The sequence below is a fragment of the Cervus elaphus genome, chromosome 32 (assembly GCF_910594005.1).
Source record: "Cervus elaphus chromosome 32, mCerEla1.1, whole genome shotgun sequence".
NCBI lineage: Eukaryota > Metazoa > Chordata > Mammalia > Artiodactyla > Cervidae > Cervus > Cervus elaphus.
The window spans coordinates 51,617,395-51,641,681 of record NC_057846.1 but is presented as its reverse complement, the minus strand read 5'-3'; positions in this window follow the sequence as shown (position 1 = coordinate 51,641,681).

Here is a 24,287-nt window from a genome sequence, read left to right as displayed (position 1 = left end):
ATGAGGATGTAGAATAAGGGGATTATAGGAAGAGCACTAAGCAATTAAATCCAAACCCTTCCTAGTGCTAAGAAACATTATTTTCCTCTGGTTGGCAACTCTATTTGAAGCTTACACTGTACCTGTTTACAAGGTCGTTAGGTTTTTATTTACTTTTTTTTTTAATGCATGTCATGAATTTTGAGCAGTCCTCCAATCCAACATCTTCAAATGACCAATAAAATATCTTCTTTTGTCCTTTAAATTACATTACATGATGACTAGAGTTTAAATTTATAAACAGCACCTGCTAACTAGCTTTTTGAAGACCCAGCTGGGATATTGACTCTGAGACTTTTGTCCGAAGCATGCACGACAAATGAAAATGACTGGCAGTAGCTTCCACTCACATTTTTATAGATGTGGCTCCTCCTTTTTCCTTCAGGCTGAAATATGTTGAATACTTACCAGACGCTGGATATAAACCAAGCACTTTTCTTGTGTTTTGTTATTTGATTTCTCACAACAATCATTGAATAGATGTAGTTATATAATGTTTTCTTTACAGTTTTGCCAAAGGAAATGGAGCTTCAGAAAAACAATGTTAAGGAAATAAAATTTACATTAAGTTCACTCAGATGGTAAATCATCTCATTAAAGTGAGTGACTACATTTTGCCCCTGATTCTCCAACCCTTATTTTGATCAAATCCTTTAATTAACCTCCGTTGTACTCCCCTCACCCTGTAATTCTTTTTTATTTTTATTTTTATTGTTTTTACCCCATAATTTTTATAATTTGAAATATAGAAAACCTGCCCAAATCTCAGCACTTTCCAAAAGATGTGGCTGCTGAAGGCAAGACCCCACACTGAATTTTACAGGAAGAATCACATCTCTCTAGTCTTTGTTACAGCAAGGGGGGAAGCGGTGCCATACACATCTCCCACTGTATACATTTGTATCCCATAAATGTGAGTTGATTGATTCCAGGTTCTGAGATCTGAAAACAGATCAGTTTCCAGTGAGGTCCCTCCCTTCCAGCCTACAGTCTCCCCTCTGGTTTCTTAAAGGACAACAAAAGAAAAGACACAAAAGTTTTCCACCACCCACTCGACAGTTAACCCCCCTCTTACATGAAGTTTAGTGGTGCATGTTAGCAAAGAGTGATGCCCATCTCTTTCAGTTTATACATCAGTAAGTCTTAACAAACACATGCAGATTACGTAGTTGTGTAGCATCCACCACAGTCAGGATTTTAAACACTCCTGTTCACTTCCAGATTTTCCTTCTGCCCTTTTGCAGTTAACTCCCATCTCCAATTCCAGACCCTGAAAGCTACTGATCGATTTCCATCTCTAGAATGTGGTCTTTTGCACAATCTTGTGTAAATTGAATCATAGAGTGTATATAGTCTTTGTACGTGGATTCTTTCATTTAGCAGAATCCTTTTGAGATTAAGTTTTTACCTATATCAGTAATTTTTTTATTGCTGTTTTATTTTACTGTATAGATGTAAAACTAGTCATCCATTTATTAGATGAATGTTCAGCTGGATTATCAACGTGTTATAGAGGGTGCTGCTGCCGCTGCTGCTGCTAAGTCGCTTCAGTCGTGTCCGACTCCGTGCGGCCCCATAGACGGCAGCCCACGAGGCTCCCCCGTCCCTGGGATTCTCTAGGCAAGAGTGCTGGAGTGGGTTGCCGTTGCCTTCTCCATAGAGGGTGCTAAGTGCCGTAAAAAGTGCCAGCTCTCTAAAGCGATGGTGCCTTTGTGCTTTCCCACAAGCGGTGGATGGAAATCCACATTCTCCTCAGCACTTGTGCCATGTGTTTGCTTTGTTTCCAGTTTTAGCCGCTTTCATAGATCTCAGTGGAAATTCACTGCTTTCAGTTTGCAATCTCATCATAATGTGGAATATATTTTCATGTAGTTGTTTGCTTCTTTGGTAATTGGTTTGTCAAGCCTTTTGTTATTTATTTATTCATTATTTTTGAATTGTATGAGTTCTTTACATAGTCTGATACAAGTTATTTATCAGATCCCTTTGTTGAAAATATTTTCCCCCAGTTTATAGACTGCATTTTCTTCTCCTTAACAATGTCTTTCATAGAGCAGAGGTTCTTAATTTGCATGATAAGTCACTTTCAGTTGTGTCCAACTCTTTGCGACCCAATGAACCACCGGGTTCCTCTGTCCATGGGTTTCTCCGGGCAAGAATACTGGAGTGGGTTGCCATGCCTTCCTCCAGGGAATTTTTCTGACCCTGGGATGGAACCTGCATCTCTTATGTCTCCTGCTTTGACAGGCAAGTTCTTTACCACTAGTGCCCCCTGGGAAGCCCTTCCCAGCTCGAGGATGCACCGTATACTGGGACTGCATTGAAGCTATAGGTCGGTTTGGGTCTTGATATCTTAATAGCATTAGCTGCTCAGGTACGTAATTGGTATATCACTCCATTTATGTAGGACTAATTTGATTTCCCTCATAAATGTTTTGTAATTTCCAGTATCTCAATCTTATCTGTATTTGTTTGATTTATCCTTAAACACTTCTGTTTTGATGGCATGGTAGATGGCTCCAGTTTTTAAGTTTTCATTTCAGGTTGTTCATTGACAGCACACAGCCATACAGTAGACCTTTCTGTGTATATTGTCTGGTATGCGTATCAAACTTGTATCCTGCTGAACCTGCTTGTGAGTCCTAGTGACTTTTCTCATAGATTATTTGATATTCTTCTGCCTAAACAGTCATGTTGTCTGCAAGTAGAGACAGTTTTCTTTCTTTCTTTCCACCTAAGTGATTTTGTATCATTTTCTTGCCTTATTGTCCTGAGTAGGATCTCACCATGAGATTAGCTAGAAGTGAGAGCAGACATCTTTGAAGTATTCCTGATCTTATTGACAGGTGCGCTCAGTCGTGTGCGACTCTTTGCAACCCCATAGACTGTAGCCCACCAGGCTTCTCTATTCATGGGATTTTCCAGGCAAGAATATTGGAGTGGGTTACCATTTCCTTCCACAGGATACCTTCCCAACCCAGAACTGAACCCGTGTCTCTTGCATTGGCAGATGGATTCTTAATCACTGATGCCACTTGGGAAGCTCCCTTATAAAAGCACCTTTTCACTTTTATAAAGTCAGTTATAGATTTTATGTAAGTCCTTTTATCAGGTTAAGTTCTTTTCTGATCTTGCTTTCCTGAGAGTTTTCATCATGAACCCTTGTTGAATTTGTTGAGTGATTTTTTTTTTTTTTTCTGTATTGGTGATCAAAAGTTTTAAAAAAATATGATGTTGATAGAGTGGATTATGCTTACTAATTTTTCAGTGTTGATGTCCACTTGGTCATGATATATTATACTTTTTATATATTGTAATATTACATTTGCTAACCTTTTAAGGATTTTTACATGTTACTGTCTTTGAAGGATTTTGGTGTGTAGTTATTTTTATTTGTGATATATCTTGGTCTGTTTTTAGTGTTAGAGTAACATTAGCCTCATAAAATGAGGTGCTTTCTACTTTAAAAAAATACTAGAAGAGTTAAGATTGAATTTAACCAACTGACTTGAGATTCCTTTCCTCGTATTTTAGGTTTTGTTAGTTGGTTATTATTTTAACTACCTTTTTGCCATGACCTAGCTTATAGACCAAGAGAGGAAACATAAGATAAGAATAAGGAGGTCTTTGCAAAAGATGTCTTTGCATAATTTGGCAAAATAAACATTTCCAAAAGTTGATAATGTTTGTAATACCAGAAGAAAACAATAGAGACACTAGAATATTTTACTATTGATTATTAAAGATGTGAGGGCTTCCCTGGTGGCACAGTGGTAAAGAATCCACCTGCCAATGCAGGAGACATGGGTTTGATCCCTGGGTCGGGAAGATCCCCTGGAGGAGGATAGCAACTCAGTCCAGTATTTTTGCCTGGAGAATCCCATGGGAAGAGAAGCCTGGTGACTACATCCCATAGGAATGCAAAGAGTTGGACACGACTTTGTGACTAAACAACAAAAAATTAAAGAAGTGAAGGTGCATATCTGCTTTTGTGAATCTGCCCTTTTTGCTTTAGTGGTATACTTTTGGAGAACGTTGAAGGTTTCATTATGACCACTGACAAAATGTATTCATTCACTCTAGTAAAAAGTAGACAAAATATATGGAATCATATCTGGGGAATTCAAATAAAATTGAGGCTCTCTAAAATTTGCTTCAGTTTCAGTTGTGGGGATCACAATTCAGAAAGGCTTCATCTTGGAAGAAGTTTTAGGGGTTGTCTAAGACCTCATATCAGGGAAATGCTCTGAAGTAGTAAAGTGATATTGCCTTCCAATTTTAGGAACAAATTGAATGTAGTCCTTAGAGACTGAATTATTTTGCAGACTTCTAAGTTAGTTGCTTTTAATTCTCCCCAGAGGACAATGGAGAATTTCTCCATTCATGGAAGAAAGACGCGTCCGTGGGCATTCATTGGTAAGGATAACTTAGCAGCTAGTGCCAGGTGCGGATCGGTGATACAACACAGATGCAGTAAGGCTGGTAGCCTAGTGTGTTATAGAGGATGATGCTCTGTAACGTAAGGTGGTTGGGGAAGGCCTTTCTGATAAGGTGATGTTTGAGCAGAGATTTTAGAAAAAGGGAAGGAGCAAGCACTGAGATGGGGAGGAGAGCATCTCAGGCAAAAAGATTAGCAAGTGAAAGGCTCTGAGGCAGTTGCCTGCTTGGCTTATTCGAGGAGTATAAAAAAGTCCCGCGGGCTGGAGCGGAGGAGGAAGCGGCAGCAGACACGGACCGAGAGATGGCAGGGCGGCTCCTTAAGGCCCTGCAGGCTGTTGTTAGGACTTGGGGTTTTACTCGAAATGACATCCGAAGCCTCGGAAACCTCTTAAGCAAAGGAGGACATGGACTGTCTTACATTTTACGTAGATCGATCAGTCTGCTACACAAAGGGACTGGCTGGCAAAGGTGGAAACGGAGAGACGTGGAAGGCTACTCCTGGGGTCCAAGCTGGCGACGATGGTGTGCTGGGCTTAGAAGGTGTGATGAGCTGTGTTTGGGTCTGAGTTTATTTAAAAGACAGAGAAACTAGACTCACAGATAATTTTCCATGTGGGGTAGAGAGGAGGAATCAAGATGACACTAAGGTTTTTATACTGATTAACAGGAAGAGGGGAATTGCTAATTACTGAACTGGGAAGAGTGAGGTGGGGGTGGGTTTCTGGAGGGGCCACTAGGAGTTTGGTTTTGAATATGGGAGATCGAAAAGCTAATTGGACCTTAATGGCTGTTGGGTATCTGAGTATTGGAAGTTAGAGGAACTGGATTGGATATATGAATTTCGAACTGAAGAAGGAGGGAACAAATTAAACATAAATCACCGTAAGAGCCCTAATTGTCCCTCATTCATTTTTGGGGCCCTGAGATTCCGTCTGTGGCTGAAAATGCATGTGAAAATGAAGGAGGTAATAACACTGACACAACCGGAGCAATGATGCTTGTTTCTCCTCAAGCGTAGTTTCCTTTGTGGATTAGCAAAGTCATTCCATGATTTTGGGCTTCTTTTCAGCCTGCAATACAGATGCCTCTGGGAGTTGTTGTGAATCTCACTTTATTAATATTTGCCAAAGTGCTTTCAGATCCTTTGTTGAAAGGCGTTACAGAGAAGCAGAGGGTTATTATTAAGGATGACATTTGCTCATTGTGATTAAAAGTGACAAAATGAAATTTCAAGTGCAGGAGTCAACACTGCAATTTAATGTCTAAAGGTGTCTTTGCCCATCAACACACAGCCAAATGAGGTCCATCTGTATTATAGAGATTTTTCTGGTTTGCTTTCAAATGAGGAGTGGTTTTTGAGTGGGGATTGAATGTAAGCAGACATCATCAGAGACCAAAAATATACCATTTCAGCCACTTGCATCCGTTTGCACAATGCTTTTTCCCCCTTTTAATTTTTCACAGGGCTGCAAATGCAGCCCAGAAACTGTACACTGAGGCCATGTGCATATGGTTTTATTTACCATTGCATGCAGAATTTTATTGGGCTATAAAATAAATGGATTTCAGCTGAAGTAATTAGAAGAGTACCTTCTAAGACCACTGTGCAAATGAGCACATACCCATGGGTGCTCCCCTGGAAGAAGTGTGCATTGCACTGCAAGGATGAGGGGAAGCCTGGTAAGTTCTCCCTTTTGTTTCTCTAACTCTCTCGGAATGCACTGTTTCTGAGCCCAGACGTGGGCGGTGTGGTCATCAAGGACAGGCTCACACACTTGGGTCCACACTTATGCATGAGTGAAAATTGAACTGAATTTGTTTGTGGATGCAGATTGCAAAGAGAAATAGAAGACTTCATAGAAAATTCATTTGCTGCATTTTGAGTCCCTTTCTCTCTCTTTAAACCTGTCAAGGCAAATTTTCCAATGTGTTTCCATCCACAGTTTAACCTAAGTAAAAACGTCTACATGGCACTCTGGCAATGTTTGTGAAGTCTCCTCGGCTCCCACAAGCATCCCCACATGATGCCCAAATAGCCCTGAAAAAGTGACGTCCCTGTATTGCTCTTGGCTCAGTTCCGTTGTGTAACCAGTGACTTCAGAGTGTGACCTACACGCTTCTGTGTGTGTCAAGAGAGCGGCCAAGTCAGAGATAGGAACCGTGTTTCCTCATCTCCAGTCACAGGCCAGAGGAAATGAACGAAGCTGTTCAATCACTTTTGAAGCTTTCAGCCAGATTGAGAATTAAAACAAAGAGTTTCCAGAGATCTGAGGAGGTTAGGAGAGAGATGTCTAGAAGAGAGATATTGTTTATTTCTGCTTTTTAAAAAATGCATTTTATGGGAGTATAGTTGCTTTACAACGTTGTGTTAGTTGCTACTCTGCAGCAAAAATGAAGCAGCTGTATGTACACGTATGTCCCCCCTTTTTTTGGATTTCCTTTCCACGCAGGTCACCACAGAGTCTAGCGAGGGAGTTGCTCAAGGAGTTACTCAGAGAGTGGGGACAGCTGATGCCCAGCATTTGCTGGATTTATGTCTGAAAGAAAGAACGAAACAGACTGTGGGAGGGGCTCTGACGGCGTCCTGACTATTTCGGGGCGGGCGTGGGCTTTGGGGAAGACCCCGGTGATGGCTGCTGTAACTGTCCTGCCCCCAGAGCGTTTAGGTTGCGATGTTTCCATGTTACACGTTACATGTTACATGAGGACCACAGGACTCTGTGGGAGAAAGAGGCAAGCCTAGGAAGGATGGCACTTATGAAGAACCTGTGAAGTTCCCAGATGGCTCAGTGGTGAAGAATCTGCCTGTCAGTGCAGGAGACCCAGAAGACGCAGGTTCCATCCCTGGGGTGGGAAGATCCCCTGGAGGAGGGCATGGCGACCCACTCCAGTGTTCTTGCCTGAGAAACCCCATGCACAGAGGAGCCTGGTGGGCTACAGTCCGTGGGATCTCAGAGTCGGATATGACACACACATGCTGCTACGAAGGATGAATTAAGTTCTGTCCAGTGTGGTGGCTTGGGAGTCACTTCCATTGTGGTGAATTCTCTTTCTTCTCCACTTCCTCTGAGCTTCTACAGAGCAGATTAACTGAATATTTACTGCCTGTTGCCCTTGTATGTTGTCTGTGTTGACGTCTTCTCTCCTTTGGTCAGTCTTGGGCCTGTTTCCTTCAACTCTAGACCTTGCCCTTCTCGTGCCCTGGCCTGTGTGATAGGGGCTGATTCTCACAAGATGCAGCCCAGGCTTCTCCCTGGATTTGACCAATGTCAGGCACGTTTAGAATATCGGGAAGAAGCAGAGGCTCTTGGAAGAGAGAAACGTCTAGACATATACATAAAATTTGCCTTTCCCATTCCCTGTAAATTTATAATCTCCTGGAGAATGAAGCCTGGCTTATTTATACATCTTTCTCTTTTTGGCTGTGCAGCGTGTACGATCCCATTTCCCTGACCAGGGGTTGAATCCCGGCCCCTAGCATTGGGAGCACAGAGTCTTGACCATGAAACACCAGGGGAGCCCCTCTTGATGTACTTCTGACTTAGGAGTGCTTCCATCGCTTGCAAGGTGCTGTGAGAACAGGGAAGGCCCCCTTAGAAGAGAAACACATTTGGGTGAAGGTGAAAACAGTTTGTAATGTTTCTTCAAGGTCTAGCCCAGCATTTCACAGCACAGGTGAAGAAGAGAAGAGTGAAGTGGATGGCATGGTTTCCTTTTGTTTTAGGACACAGAAGATTCAACTTCCTCAGCTCAAACATAGTCATGAAGGGTCCACATGACTTTTATATCTTTTTTGTTTGTTCAGTCACTCAGTCGTGTCCAACTCTTTGTGACCCCACGGACAGCAGTACTCCAGGCTTTCCTGTCCTTCACCATCTCCTGGAGTTTGCTCACACTCGTGTCCACTGAGTCAGTGATGCCGTCCAACCACCCAGTCCTCTGTTCATATTTCAGCTACAGAAGATTCGGGGACTCTAGGGAGATAAAATACCTAAACCCTATTGCCATTTTACTAAACACCTGCCAGAGACTGTCTTGGGTCTTCTTCATATGTTAGCCTGTTGGAGCCTTACATGAACCAAGTCTATGAAATACCTATACCTGTATCCATAAAAATGAGCAAGAAAGAAAGCCTTAGAGAAATCAAATAAATTGATTAAAATCTCTCACTTGTAAATAGAGTATCAGAGATTCCAAACCTGATCTATTTTATTCCTACATCAAGAACCTGGCTCTTTCTATAAATAAATGAATGAATAAGTAAATAAATTAATAATTCTAGCATCTAGTGTGTGCATGCTCAGTTGTGCCTGACCCTTTGTGACCCCCATGGATATAGCCAACCAATTGCCTCTGTCCATGGGATTCTCCAGGCAAGAATACTGGAGTGGGTTGCCATGCTCTCCTCTAGGAGATCTTTCCAACCCAGTGACTGAACTCATGTTTCTTGCATCTCCTGCATGGGTAGGCAGATTTCAGTTGCACCACCAGGGAAATCCCCAAATAAACACTAAGCTTTATTTGTTAGATTTTATTTGGTTTATCCTCTTTTGACACAGGAACTCATAAAAAGTCTTTGAGGTTCTGGGTTGCTCCTTTAAATTAAAAAAAAAATTGGTTAAGATGCAAGAATAAATGATATGATGATTAAAACAACAAAAATGCAAATTATATTTTGAAACCCATCATTGCTAGTTATATTTAACATGAATTGAACACTGAATTCATTTAAACAAGGATTTTGAAAGAATTAGTAACCTCAATAAATGGCCTGCCTCATTTCCTATTTCAATAGAATTAGAATTTCTTCCTTTACTAATTGTTTTCTGTCTCTTTTATCTTCTAAAGTCTGGGTGAATGGCACCTCAAGGGTGTTATAAACAAATTAGATGCACAAATAGTAATGAATAATTTTCTCTGTCATATTTTTTTGGGCTGTGAATTCTGCCTGAGATTTCATTGGATAGATTAATTTCACTTAAATACAATTCTTTTTGCTTTCATAAAAGAAAGGAGATTGTTGCTGTCTTATCTGCCCTGTCAGTTTTGAATTAGATATTATGATGGTTAAATGCTGCCACATTAGGCCTTTGATGGAAAAATGATTTCTCTGCATTGTTTTCTAAACAGGGCACAGCATTTGTCAAGCCCTAGAGATACTAGAATAAAGCGATCTGAAAAATGTCAATCACAGCATTCTTTGCTCCTTTCCCAGAACAATTATTTATTTGGCACCTTCTCCACACAGGAATGAGTGCAGAAGACAGTATAGGTCATGTACAGCATGACTTTCTCCTTAAGGAATCTACAGATTAGTATGAGATATGTGACTGTGAGGAGAGCTGACATGGGTTAACTCTCTCGGTCTGTTCCAGCTGTTGGAGCAGCATATCACACACTCTGTGGTTTATAAACAACAGACACTCATTTCTCACACTTACGGAGGTTGGAAGTCTGAGATTGGGATGCCAGCATGGCCAGGTTCTGGGTTTCTGACTACGGACACATCTCTGCATCTTAACATGGTGGAAGGAGAAAGAGAGCTCCCTGGGGTGCCTTTTATAAGGTCACTAGTCCCATCATGAGGCTCCACCCTCATGACCTGATCACCTCCCCAAAGCCTTACTTCCAAATGCTGTCATGCTGGATTTGAGAATTTCAAGATATGGATTTTGAGTCTAGAAAAATGCCTACCCAAGGACAGTCACAGAAATAGCCTTAGGAAAATCTGCAAGCAAGAAACATTATTTCCAGCTGAGAGACTGGGGGAGATTTCAAGTAAGAGGTTATGAAAAGGGGACAGAGTAAAATGCTAGAATTAGGTTCTTTCTTTGAGTCATGGAAAATATCCTTGAGCACTCTGCAAAGCTCATTTTTGGAGACAGAAGATTATGTGTCATTTGTGTTTGTTTTGGTTACTGAATTTATGGAAGCATTGGTGAGCAAAAGGCCTGGGAGTTCCAAAGTCTATATTTCCAGTCATTTTCCGACTTAAATTTGGGGGAACTGCCTTATGTTCACGCTAGTAGGACTCTGTGTGATAGGAGAAGAGCTTAAGGAAGGGAAGTCGCTCAGTTGTGCCTGACTCTTTGCGACCCCATGGACAGTAGCCTGCACCAAGCTTCTCTGTCCATGGGATATTCTAGGCAAGAATACTGGAGTGGGTTGCCGTTTCCTTCTCCAGGGAATCTTCCCAACCCAGGGATCGAACCCAGGTCTCTCTCCTGTCTGTAGACAGACACTTAGTCAGTGTTAATTCATTTAGTTACTTTAAATCATATATTCCCTAAAATACAATAATTGAGCACGTATTATATAAAAGGCCCTGGATTAGCTAAAGGGGAGAGTTTGAGCCATGTGGCTGACATAGCTGCTGCTCACATATACCTAGATCTTTGCTGCAAAACATGTGTCCAAGGGACAATAAGCACCAGCATCACCCATAATGTCTGAGAAATGCAGAATCTGTCTGCCCTCGCTCCACTAAATCAGAATTTGCATTTAATCAGATCCCCAGCTGATTCATACACGTATTAAAAACTGAAAGGAAGTTGGATTTGTAGTCCTAAAAAGAGAACAGTCTGCAAGCTAGGTCAAATTCACCTGGCCAAATCCTCAAGAGAGCAGGAAAACATTTATTTGCCAGTCTTGTCTTTATTGAGAGGGAACTATGGATTTCAAAAGAAATCTCATTTAAGCGACTAACTGGAGAGAAAATCTAAATTCCAAATATAGAAAATGTGAGCCCTTATAGATACTGACAAAGGTGAGGGCTTGACTGCTTACCCTAAATGAGACTGGAGAGAAGTCTTAGAGTGGCCTCCCCAGCAGAATAATTTGGGTTCCTTCAGTTAGATATAACTAGCGTTTCTCTTTCCTTGTCCACATCTTGTCATTTGACAATCTCAACTTGTGTGGAGGGGTATCCTTCAGTACCCACTTGAATGACATCTTCTCTCTCTTTAGAGTCTTTCTTAATACCCCAGCTAGAAGTAATCTCTCTCTTTGAGTGTCTCCAGCAGTATATCTGTACCTCTCTATGACGTCTATATATTTCTGTCTTCATGTGCATATGTATAAGTCTGTGACTTTATTTCTCTAGAAACAACACCTTTAGGGAAAACAGACCCTAAAACATAGCACGTGGCATGTTATCATACACACAGTAGATCCTCAGTTGTGCTTGTTGCATGAGCTGAGACCTGGAAATCAGAGCTGCAATTTCATATTAAACTAAAAACTCAAACTTAGTCAGAGACCTTGGAAACTAGCAAATAACATTATTTAATCCAAAATGTCTTTATGATGATTAAGATTTACATCCAAATCTATGCTTTTTATAGGACAATTAAAAATGAAGTCTAAAAGGAGTTTTAAATCTTGGTTGGGGAGGAGAGTTACTAACAGTAACAGAAAGAAGAACATAATACCATTAATAATTTAGCATAAATAAATGCCAAAATGCAAAACAAGGGTTATGAGGGTTCTGGGGTGGACAGGGATAAATTAGTATTGGTGAGCTTCCCAAGAAGTGGGGAGGGTAAGTAAGGCTTGAGTAAGCCTTTTAAGTATTAGGTAGTACTGAAACTCCAATACTTTGGCCACCTCATGCAAAGAGTTGACTCATTGGGAAAGACCCTGATGCTGGGATGGATTGGGGGCAGGAGGAGAAGGGGATGACAGAGGATGAGATGGTTGGATGGCATCACCGACTCGATGGACATGAGTTTGAGTAAACTCCGGGAGTTGGTGATGGACAGGGAGGCCTGGCGTGCTGCGATTCAAGGGGTCGCAAAGAGTCGGACACGACTGAGTGACTAAACTGAACTGAACTGAGTGCTGAGTTGGGGCTTCCCCAGTGGCTCAGCGGTAAAGAATCCGCCTGTGATGCAGAAGACACAGGAGACCCGGGTTTGATCCCTCGGTTGGAAAGATCCCCTGGAACAGGGCGTGGCAACCCACTCCAGTATTCTTGCTTGGAGAATCCCATGGACAGAGATTCTTGGCAGTCTGCAGTCCATAGGGTTGCAGAGTTGGACACGACTGAAATGGCTGAGCACACAGGCACGCAGTATTGAGTTGAGGAAGAAAAGTGCATAAAGTCTTTGCATACTCAGATTCCAAGGGTGGGAAAAGTAGGAGAAACAGGCTCTTCTCTGCAAAGGCGACTTGATGCTGGAAATCCGGAAAGAATGGCTTTTTCGTCAGGTTGAGTTTTCCAAAGATGGACCAATAGTATCACTTGCTCTTTTGCAAAATGATCTTTGTTTTTTTTTTTGCAAAATGATCTTGTCAGTTTCCCTCAAAAGGAAGGTTTACATCTCCTCCTCTTGAATCTGGACAGACTTGTGATTGCCTCCAGCAAAGGAATGACCTGGAAGCAATGCTGTGCGACTTCCCAGGCGAGGTCCTAAAAGGCCAGGCAGCTGCTGTGTGACTCTCCTGGAACACTCACTCTGATTCTTTCTCTCGGGATAATTCTCCATGGAACCCGACTGCCAAGGTGTGAGAACCCCAAGCCACAGGAGAGGTCACGTGTGTATGAACCATGCAACAGCCCACCTGAGGCCTTTCTCTGAGTCACCCCAGGCCAGATACCAGAAATCTGAAGTCCTACCTAAGTTCCTGGCCCATAAAGTCTGAAAACATAAGAACACGATTGTTTTATGCATGCCACTATTTTTTTTTTAATGTACCATTAAGTAACTCAAACCACTCTGGTTTTCCATCTTTGGAAGGTTGGTGTGGTATGATGTAAACACACGTATTTTGGAATAAGACGACCCTGAGTTTGAATCTCAACTCCATCATTTTCTTAACTGTGAATGCTTCAATCAGTGATTAAGTTTCAGGGCCAAGTTTTCTCATATTTAAAGCAGGGATGGTCACACTAACGTGGTAGAGTTCATTGGCAAAATGAAATGGGATAAAATAGGTAAGAGGCCAGATACAAAGCAGGTACCTGATGTGTTGTAAATGTTATTACTAGGATTCGAGATCTAAGGAGGTCCTGCCATAGGGGTCACCACAGTCTACCTGTGCCCAGCTGTGAGAAGGACAGTTGGAGACAACAGTGCTGTGGTGTGTGTGTGTGTGTGTGTGTACACACGCGCGCGTGTAACGAGGGCCCTTTTCCTTGTAAGATTTTGTTCAGGAGCCCTTATTATTAGCACTGCTGCTTTTCCTGCTGCTAAGTCGCTTCAGTCATATCTAACTCTGAGATCTTATGGACTGTAGCCTGCTAAGCTCCTCTGTCCATGGGATTCTCCAGGCAAGAATACTAGAGTGGGCTGCCATTTCTTCCTCCAGGGGATCTTCCCAACCCAGGGATCAAACCCACATCTCTTACATCTCCCATATTGCAAGATAGATTCTTTACTGCTAGATCTAAATAATGCTTTATTGTTTATATGGTGCTTTTGCAGATGTGACAATATTTGCATTTGGGGCAGCCTTTCCAGAAAGATAAGCCAATTTCAGATTTCCCCCACTCTCTGAAAGTCGTGTTCGCATCAAACTTTTCATAAGTGAAAATGGCATAAAGTGAAGAAGCAATTACCTTCGGACACATCTTGCAAACAGACGCCTAAAACAAGTTTGAGATAAAGCGCAGATGCTCACAGACACTATTCAAAGCTCTGGTCCCTTCATGCTGAGATGTGGAGTGCAGTCCCTGGGCAAGGAGCACAGAGGTGTGGCTTTTCCTGCTGGGGGTCAGGAGTGGGGCTGGTGTTTCCGTAATGGCTGCTGCAAAACAGATGCTGAACGGTAGTTGTGCTGTTTGCAAAAGTGAAAACCCCCTTCAGATTCCTTTTGGTTAGCAAAAACAGGTATGAAAGTAGATCTTTTGTAAATGTGAAGTGGTAGAAAGCAAATTTTTGAAAATAGGGCATACCTATGCATCACTTTGTAGATGTTTATAAGCAGTCACTATAGGTAAGTGATTGACCCAGCATTTGGGCCATGATGCCAGATTTCCTGAATTCAAACTTAGCAGCCATGTGACCTTGAAGACATTAATACAACTCTCATACCCCTCAATTTTATCATCTTCAAAATGAAGCTAAAAGTTACTAAAGGTGGAGGGTGATTTGGAGGGAAAAGGTCTTATAATTCGGCTTCTGGAGCCAACCACTGAAGTCTGTCCTGAAACCATCCAGCTTCTTGGCCAGCTTGGCCCGCTCCTGTCGCGGCGGGCGGATCTGTCCCACTTACGGAATCCGTTGCAGTGTGCAATCACCCCTCTAGTGTGGATGTGTATACTGCTGTATCACAGTTTTTGGTAGATGCATTTTTATATAATTGGTCTCCTTTGTAAAATAAAAAATTATTAACTCTGAAAACTGTATTGTTATTCCTTGAAACAAGGCTTTTCTCAACAATGATGCAGTGATGGTGCTTTGTTTAGATTTCTCTTCATCTCTGAACCCTGTCCAGCCCCTAAGTTGTTTCCTGACATTAGCCACTCCGAGGCATAGAAGGGTGTGCCTGCCCAGTCACTTAGCCGTGCCTGACTCTTTGCAACCTCATGGACAATAGCCTGCTAGGTTCCTTTGTGCATGGGATTTTCCAAGCAAGAATACTGAAATGAGTTGCCATTTCCTATTCCAGGGGATCTTCCCCACTCAGGGATCGAACCTGCGTCTCCTGCATCTCCTGCATCGGCAGACAGAGGCTTCACCAGTGCGTCGCCTGGGAAGCCCTACAAAGGAAGTAGTCCCCCAGATTCTAATGTCACAGTGAAGATAAGCTACAGTTGTTCCTCTGGACAGGAGTTTCTGACTCAGCATTTATTTACACTTTTTTAGTGTAATATGACTCAGTTAAATCACTGGTATATAAAAAGGAAAAAGAGATTTAAAAACATCTGAATTACATTAAGCAACTTTGAGTAAAATAATGTAAAATGTCAAGGTCTCGCAGGGGAACCACGCTTGTACAGTGACTCTGGAGCCTCTCGACCTCTTCTCTGGCCTGATGAAGACGCTAGTAAACCTCACGGACTTCATCTCCATCACCAGCTCCATCTCCAGTGTCTCCTCTGTTTCCTATCTGTGTTTCCTTCCCTGTTTCCATTTGGGTGACCATTTAATTTTCTCTCAGCATCTTCTAAACATTAACTATTACCAACTGGTGTGTCAACAGCCATTTAATAATGCCAGTTTCTAGTATTTTCTAAAACCTTTGTGGCTTCTTTTTTGTGATTTCTTACTTGAGCTGTCATGTTACCTGCCAGTGGAATGGTGTGTGAATACTTTGCTGAAGGTGACTTATCTCAGACCTTGCTTCTCCCACTGGTGGAGGGAAAAAAAAAAAAATCAGCCTTTAATGAACTCAGTGCTAAAGGAGATTAGCTGTTTTCTTCCCATAAGATGGATGATTCTATCAACAGTATTAAGTCACTAGGTCTGAATTTCTCTCCCAGTGATAAGCACTCTTAGGACCCCTGTCAATCCATCTCACTGACATATTTAGTGTTTTGGCCAAAAACTAAAATGATACCAGTCCTGATTGAACAGTTTACACTGTTATCTATTTGGCTTTCTTGCTTCCAAATGGTTTGATCTTATCTACTATCATTTGACAATGAGCTCTATTTCTTAATGAGTTTATAATATACTAGATGGCATATAATTTGTCCAATTACTTAAAACAATCAAAACATCACTAGATTAATGAGGAAACTCTCCCATATAATCTCATTTTAAGAAGTTTGAGGAAGAGTTTTCGCTTTTATACATACGAAGCATCCCTTAAGTATTTCTGCAACTCTCCCTCTACTGACGAACAGTTCAGGGTAGGCAATTGTAAAGACTGTTGGGACTATGATGAAAGAGCCATGCCTCCTTGGAACAGATGGGGGAATATTTCTCACAGCCGTAGGACTATTACTGCAGTCTCCAGAGCGAAATGAACGATCTAGTCAACTTAATCTATGTAAGATGTGTTAAGGGAAGGAGAGTTAGGACAATGTTTCCAAGAAATGTAAACGCATCTTCTGTTGTCTGTTTCTGATGTCAAGCGTGAGCTCCTGTGCCCACAGCACAGAAAGCCAAACTCCCCTTCGGAGGGTGTGTGCCGCGGAGCACCGGCTTCTCTGCAGGGTGCTGAGCAGAGAGGGGGGCTCTTTTTTGATAGAGTCCACTTGCAATGTGAGAACCTGCTTTGATCCCTGAGTTGGGAAGATCCCCTGGAGGAGGGAATGGCTGCCCTCTCCAGTACTCTTGCCTGGAGAATCCCGTGGACAGGGGAGCCTGACGGGCCGCAGTCCACGGGGTCGCGCAGAGTCGGACACGACTAAGTGACTAACATACGCACACAAGCAGAGGATGGGCAGCTTGTGCTCAAACACCTGGACTCCCTGCCAGCTTTCAGGGAGTGGTTTTTAAAGATGATGTTTTAAAGAGGAGCGGGTTCCCTAACCCTCTTCTGGCTGATTGGTGGTGAGCTAACAAGGGGAAGGGACTCTCAACCTTTTGGTTCCAACCGGTCTGGGGTCCCTGAGCTTGTGGTCAGCGTGGACTCACCAACGTCACCCATGGCAGGGATCTTAGTTGCTGCAGGACAACGTAAAGCTGTGTAGCCCGTCGGTACCTACATTCCTTCAGGAGGAACGAGGGGTCCCCTGACTGTATCGTCCTGGTTATTAACTGCTGGAGCCTGTTCTTTGGAACTGGGAGAAGGCTAGGACATGGAAGACTTTTTTCTACACATGAGGAAGAGGGGACGTGGGGGGATTTGGCGCCGGGGAGGGCCCTGCAAGGTTCTGCTCAGGTTCATTCCCGTCGTTTCTTTGGCATCCCTCAATCCCGAGGGGATCAAGGATGGGGAGAGAAGGAGAGTGAAGTTTCAGATGGAGCGATTAATCATAAACTCAGCAGGGGTGCTCAGCTTCAGGCGGAACTTGGTTTCATTTCCTTTACTCCCTCATAACAGCACTCTCTTGATACTGACCCAAGGAACCACTTCATTCACCTTCTCAAAAAAGAAACAAGTGAAAAATAAAGTAAAAATTCAGAGAGAAAGCTCTTAGAGTTTCACTGGCACGTGCAGGGTTGTGTTCTCCGGCTAATGGAGATACTTTAGTGACAGTGAGGTGTTGATATCATGCAGACTCCTTAAGGTTAGATTTGTCCTTGGGTGGCTCTGAGTAACTTCGGAGCAAACTTTGCCTTCAGGTGCGTTTGTAAAATGTATTTATTAATTCTGGCTGTGCTGGGTCGCTGTGGCTGCGAGGGCTTTTCTCTGGGTGCGCCCGGTGGGGGCTGCCCTCCAGTTGCCGGCTTCTCTAGCCGCGGGCACGGGCTCTGTTCTCGGGGCCTCGGGAGTTTCAGCTCCGGGCCCTCGAGCACAGGCCAGTGGTTGCGGCTCACGAGCTTGGCTGCTCCGCGGACTGCGGGCTCTTCCTGGGCCAGGGATTGGACCTGCATATCCCTGCCCTGGCAGGTGGGTTCTTTACCACTGAGCCCCCAGGGAAGCCCAGCTTCAGACCTTTTTGTTTTGGTCTTATTTGTCTGAGTGCACTTTTTAAAATAATTGGTGAGAGACACTTCTGCCACCAATACTTACTGACCCATCTTTGCTGACATTGGTAAGTTGGAATGACCTCTGAGAAATCAAAATTGGAATTTGCCTCTTCTGACTTCTAATAGGAGGTAAACATTAAATCTTTGCAACATAATGCCATTTCATTCACCAAAGAAATGTGCTTATGTTAATACTATGTAGTACAAAATTCTCTTGTTATTTTTAGAAAATGACTGGATAAAGAATTAGGAGTAAAAAAAAAAATAAGACAGGTAGAGCATTGTTCACTCACTCGCTCCTAAATTTACTTGCAAGGAGAAGAAAATTAACGGAAATCAGTATCTTTTTATTGTGTTTCCATTCCTCAAAGAAATGATGAACTATGCAAAGAAAGAAAAAAAAATACTTGCCTATATTTTATCTGCCATTTATATACAAATAGGGTTCTGATTAAAATACATTTTGGTGTCTCTGACTAGGGAGAATTTATCTGTGAAGAAAAAAACTTGAAAAGGATAACATTTTATTGTTTGGTATTATCAGTGCTACAACTCAAGTTCTTTATAGAGTTCAGTCCCATACAGACTCTGTGGAATTGCTAATGCTTCCTTCCTTATGTGCCTCACATCTTTACAGAGAAGCTTAATCTGAAGTTCTGCATGCTCTTTTCATCTGTTTTTTTGTGTGTGTGTTACAATGCCTTCTAACATTTTCTCTTTTCCTCCCTCAGCAAGATTTTCTCTTTTCTAAGGAATTTTAATCTCTTGAGGTCATAATGCTTTTTGAGGCTTTCTGCTATGCTTTTGGTGAAATTCAGGGTGCAGTTTTTTCCGTGGGGGGAATACAGAGAGTTGTTCCATGCCGACTGTTGGAGGGTGGAAACTTGAAGGGACAGTTACACCAGCGCACGCGTGTCCGTCTGGGTCACAGCTGGTGGAGCTGCAGATTCAAGGCATCCTCCCCAGGGCCACACTCTTGACGCTTATCTGAGCAGTGAAGGAGATGAGATGGTAGCTGTTTTCACTGTAGCAGTTTTCGGGCTCAGCAGATAGGCATGGTGGGTTTGTAATCTAGAAACCTGCAATTCAAAGTGTGGTGTGTAGCCCAGTAGTATTGACATCACCTATAAGTGTATTTGCTATTAACGCAGCACCCCGAGTTCCACCCCAGAACTACTGGATGAGAATGGGCATTTCAATAGGATCTCCAAGATGCGTACATGCACTGAAGTTTAAGAGGCCCTTCTCAAGAGGTGGTTCTTGATCCCATTAGCAATTCTCCAGTCATAATTATGAAACAGCACTCATGGGAGTTATGCACCAAAAGTCATATTAACAGCTTTCATTGCATCATTTCATTTAATCTTCATGTCCTACCTAAAAGTTAGTTTATTCTGTCACCTCTGTGTGACGGTTGTGCTCAGAAAGTTGAGGTTACCTGTTCAAAGTCACAGAGGGAGACGTTTATTCATGAGGTCACTGAGAAAGAGGGTCTTCTCCACTTTGACTTTCGACTGTGCCTCTTGAGATGATCAATATATCAAAAAATTTCATACAAGCTGGATTCCCCAGAAACTGATATATAAACATTAGAAGGTCATCTCCGTAATGAGAAGTGTAATTGCCTCACAGACCAGACTACTGGTTGTGGACATCCTCAGACAGTGTCTGTCTTCTGGACACTCTGATGGGAAGGCAGGGTAAAATCAAGAGGCTTTATGGTTAGGCTGGAATTAAAGTGATGGAATTAGCTGATGGTAGGAGAGTTGATCAATCATTTTAGTGTCTCATGCAGCCACATAGTAACTGGCTATAGCTATTACTGCTCCTCGGTCGTGCATATGCTAAGGACACCACCAGCTTGATGCTGACGATGGCACCTCTTTGCTTCCACAGGACTGAAGATTCAAGACACAATCCTACTTCAAATGATAAACATTTTCAGGTATATCATATAATTTTGCTATCGTGTTAATTTCAAGCACATCTTATGAGTTCGCCTGCACATTTTGCTCTTGCTTTTACCTTTTGTCTATTTCTGATCCTGGTCATTTTGGGTTCATTTTACTTATCTATCTATAGTACTGCATGCATGCTTAGTCGTGTCCAACTCTGTGTGACCCCATGGACTGTAGCCCAACAGGCTCTTCTGTCCATGTGATTTTCCAGGCAAGAATACTGGAGTGGGTTGCCATTTCCTCCTCCAGGGGATCTTCCCAACCTAGGGATCGAACTTGCATCTCTTGCCTCTCCTGCATTGGCAAGGGGGAGTCTTTACCAGTAGCGACACCTAAGGCAGGGCTCAATGTTTTGGGGATTTGTATTGCTCTCAATCCATGTTTTCAGAAAAGAAAAGGCTTATAACCAACTTCTTCCTTGATTGGAGTTTTGAACAGCTTTGACTCACTTAACATGAAATTGGATATAGTACACAGATATGTATGTTATTATATGTTACCATATACAGTATATGATATTTATATGTGTGTTAGTAACTACAGTTAAAACCAACAGTTACTACTTATCAAGCTTCTATCTTGTATCAGGAACTATAACTAATTGTATAACTACAACTATAACATAATATTTTATTTACTCCTCATAACATGCATAAGAGAGAGATTAACATTCCCATTTTCCTGGGGAACAAACAAGGCAGGAGGCTTGGTTGGATCACTGGGTCAGGAAGATCCCCTGCAGGAGGAAACGGCAACTCACTCTAATATTCTTGCTTGGGAATCCCAGAGACAGAGGAGCCTGGGGGCTACAGTCCCTGGGGTCGCAAATAACTTAGCAACCCATGGACAGTAGCGACTAAACAAAACAACTAAACTGAACTGAGATTAAGTAATTTACTCCAGGTCACACAGATGGTAAATGATGCATGTCTTTGACCTTGCTATCTGTGACAAGAAAAGCTCCCGTTCTTTCAGATTTATGGCCTTAACTTCCCTATAGCACCTTATCTAATGAAGGTAGTTAACCATGATTTAGGATTCTATTAACAATGTATAGACTAAATAATGGAACTGTGACTTATGGAAACATAGGAGAAAAGTAATCTTTAATAGTCTGCAGGTTTGGTAGAAGAAAATCTAACAGTGAGCTACTCTAACAATGTCTTGATTGAGAATTTCATCCTGTTTTCAAAACTGTTTTCGTGTTTCAACATTTTTTCTCATCATGGAAATCATAATCCAATTTAAACAGCTTCTGAACATTATATAAGGTAAATAGTTCAAGTTAATTTTATTTACTGCATCAGTCTGTATGTACTACAAAATTTTATGGGTCTTTTAGCAAACAAAATTAAAGTGATTATTATGCAGTAATACTTTTTATCTTCCTTAATAAAGATAAATGAATACATCCAAATTCAGTTGCCTAAGAAGTAGATAGAGCTTCATTCACAGAATTCCCAATCTCTAAATAAAAATCATACTTCTTTAAAGTATTCCTTCATTTGACAAACACGTATTCATACTCACTTTGTGCTTGGCACCGTTTTAGGCATATGGATATTAGTTAAAGAAAATATACAAGAACCCCTGACTTCATGGAAGCTAAATTGTTATAAAAGTCTATAGAAAATAAAAACTAATAAACATGATTAAGATGGTGCATGCAAGAGACAGTATTACTCAGGCTGGTTCGGGCAGACTTCATTAAGCAGAAAAGTATTGAATAAAGAAAAAAGAAGAGGGACAAAACCAGGCAAATGACTAGGAGAGGGCATTCCAGGTAAAGGCAGCAGCTTCAACAGAAGATCAAACTAGAACTACAATCAGAAAGGATGTCAGAGCAGCTGGAGGAAAGGAGCGAGTGAGAAAATTCTAGAAGACAAATCAGAGAAGACAAGGGACAAAGTCACGCAGACCCTCATTGGCTCTTTCAGGTATTTTGGACTTTATTGCAAGTGAAATAAAGTGTTATTGGCAGTGTCAAGTAGAAAAACAATAGGATTCCATTGATATTTAGAGATATCACTCTGGATAATGTCTGGGAAATTAGCTATAGAAAAGCAAGAAGAAGAAAAAAAGAGTGAAGAAGAACAGAGCAACTGAGTTCTGTGGGAGAATATCAAATAATCTTGTGTGGGCTTGAAGTCCCAGTAAGATATAAAAGAGACAATGGGGCAGAAAAATATAATTGAAGAAATAATGGCCAATAATATTCCAACAGTGATGAAAATATCAGCCCATACAACCAAGGACATCAGCAAACCCGAAGCCATATTAAAAGGGAAGCATTACAATGTATGCACATCATAGTCAAACCTGTGCAAATTCAAAGATAAAGGCCAAATCTTTAATGCATTAAATAAAGTTTCAAAGAGATCTCATGCAAGAATGTTCGTGCCATCTTTAATCCTAATAGCTAAAAACCAGAAACAGCTCAAGCACCCCAATAGGAGAAGAATGAATGAACAGATTATGGTATAGAAGCTCAAAAATCCTTGTTGGGCAGAAGAAATCAGAAAAAAAACAAAGACATTTATATTGAATCATATCATTTTTATAAAGTACAAGAAATAATCTCTGGCACAGGAGCCTAAGGTGACTCAATTCAGAAGGTGACTGCCTCTGAGGAGTGTGGGGATGGACCAGAAAGGAACACAGAGGAACTTACTGGGTGATGGAAGTGTTCTGTGTCTTGTTTTGGGTGGTCCTTACATGGGTGGCTACAATTGTCAAAACCTATTGAACTGTGCAGTTAAAAGTATGTGCATTTAGGGGTTTGTAAATTATCCTTCAATTAAAGATATTAAAAAGAGAATGAGTTGTTAATTGTGCCAAATATTGTTGACAGGTTAAGTTAGAAGAGGACTGAGAATGTAACTTTGAATGTAGCAACAGAGAGGTTTTGGGAATCTTGAAGAAAGCAGTTTTGATGGAGAATTGGAAACAAAAACCTGATCTCTGGGGAGACATTTCTGTCTCCCCACCCTTGATTGGCTACTGTGTGGAGAAGGCGAGCTTCATAGAGACAAGAATATGTTCATCCCTAAACTTCTGTCTGATAGACAGAAGTTGTTGTTATTGTTCAGCTGCTAAGTTGTGTCCAACTCTTTGTGATCCCATGGACCATGGTACCCAGGCTTCCCTGTCCTTCACCATCTCCAAGAGTTTGTTCAAATTCATTTCCATTGAGTGGTGATCCAGTGGAACCAACCAGCTCAACCTCTGTCGTCCCCTTCTCCTCCTGCCTTCAATCTTCCCAGCATCAAGGTCTTCTCCAATGAGTCAGCTCTTCACATCAAGTGGTCAAAGTATTGCAGCTTCAGCTTCAGCTTCAGCATCAGCCCTTCCAGTTAAACGTCAGGACTGATTTCCTTCAGGGTTGACTGGTTTAATCTCCTTGCAGTCCAAGAGGCTCTCGAGTCTTCTCCAACACCACAGTTCAAAAGCATCAATTCTTCAGCACTTAGCCTTCTTTATGGTCCAGCTCTCACATCCATACATGACTACTGGAAAAGCCATAACTGACCACATGGACCTTTGTTGGAAAAGCAATGTCTCTGCTTTTTAATATGCTGTCTGGGTCTGTCACAGACAGAAGTTAGTGGCTGAAAATTTTAAACTTTCAATTCCTTCTCAGCCATGTATCCTCAGCCTCTATTTAGGTACTTATTCTTCAGATTCCTGAGATCTATTTTTCCTGAGAACTATTAAATGCTAAGGATAAAAACAGAAAAGTGAAAGTTGACTGATATCCATAGCACCTCTATCAGCTAGTAAATACTGACTTTAATGATAACACTCTTGTTAATGGTGCCAAATACTTGAGGAACATATTATCTGGGGATTTACTCTTCTTCATAAAGGTTGCCTTTATTCAGACAAATAAAGATCAGAGAGATCTTCATTATGTATATATTTCTGGCTTAAGAGTGCCCAAGTTAACCAAAATTCTGAGGATTGTAATATAATCCAGTCAAGTGTAAAGAGCAAGGAAAGGAATGTGACAAAATGAGTCTTAAAACCAAAGATAGAAAAACAAAGACTTTTTTTTTTTAAGTAAAACGTATACTAGAGAAAGAGAAGCTGAACTGATAAGAATGTTAACAACTCTGTGAGACTTCAAAAGGTAATATTAAGGAAGCTGCAGGTATGCGCACGTCCCCTCCCACCTCCCGCCCCATCCCAGCCCTCTAGGCTGTCACAGCCCAGTCTGAGTTCCCCGAGTCACACGGCAGATCCCACCGGTTGATTCATGTTGGTGTATGACAGAAACCAACAGTGTTGCGAGGCAGTTATCCTTCAATTAAAAATACATAAGCAT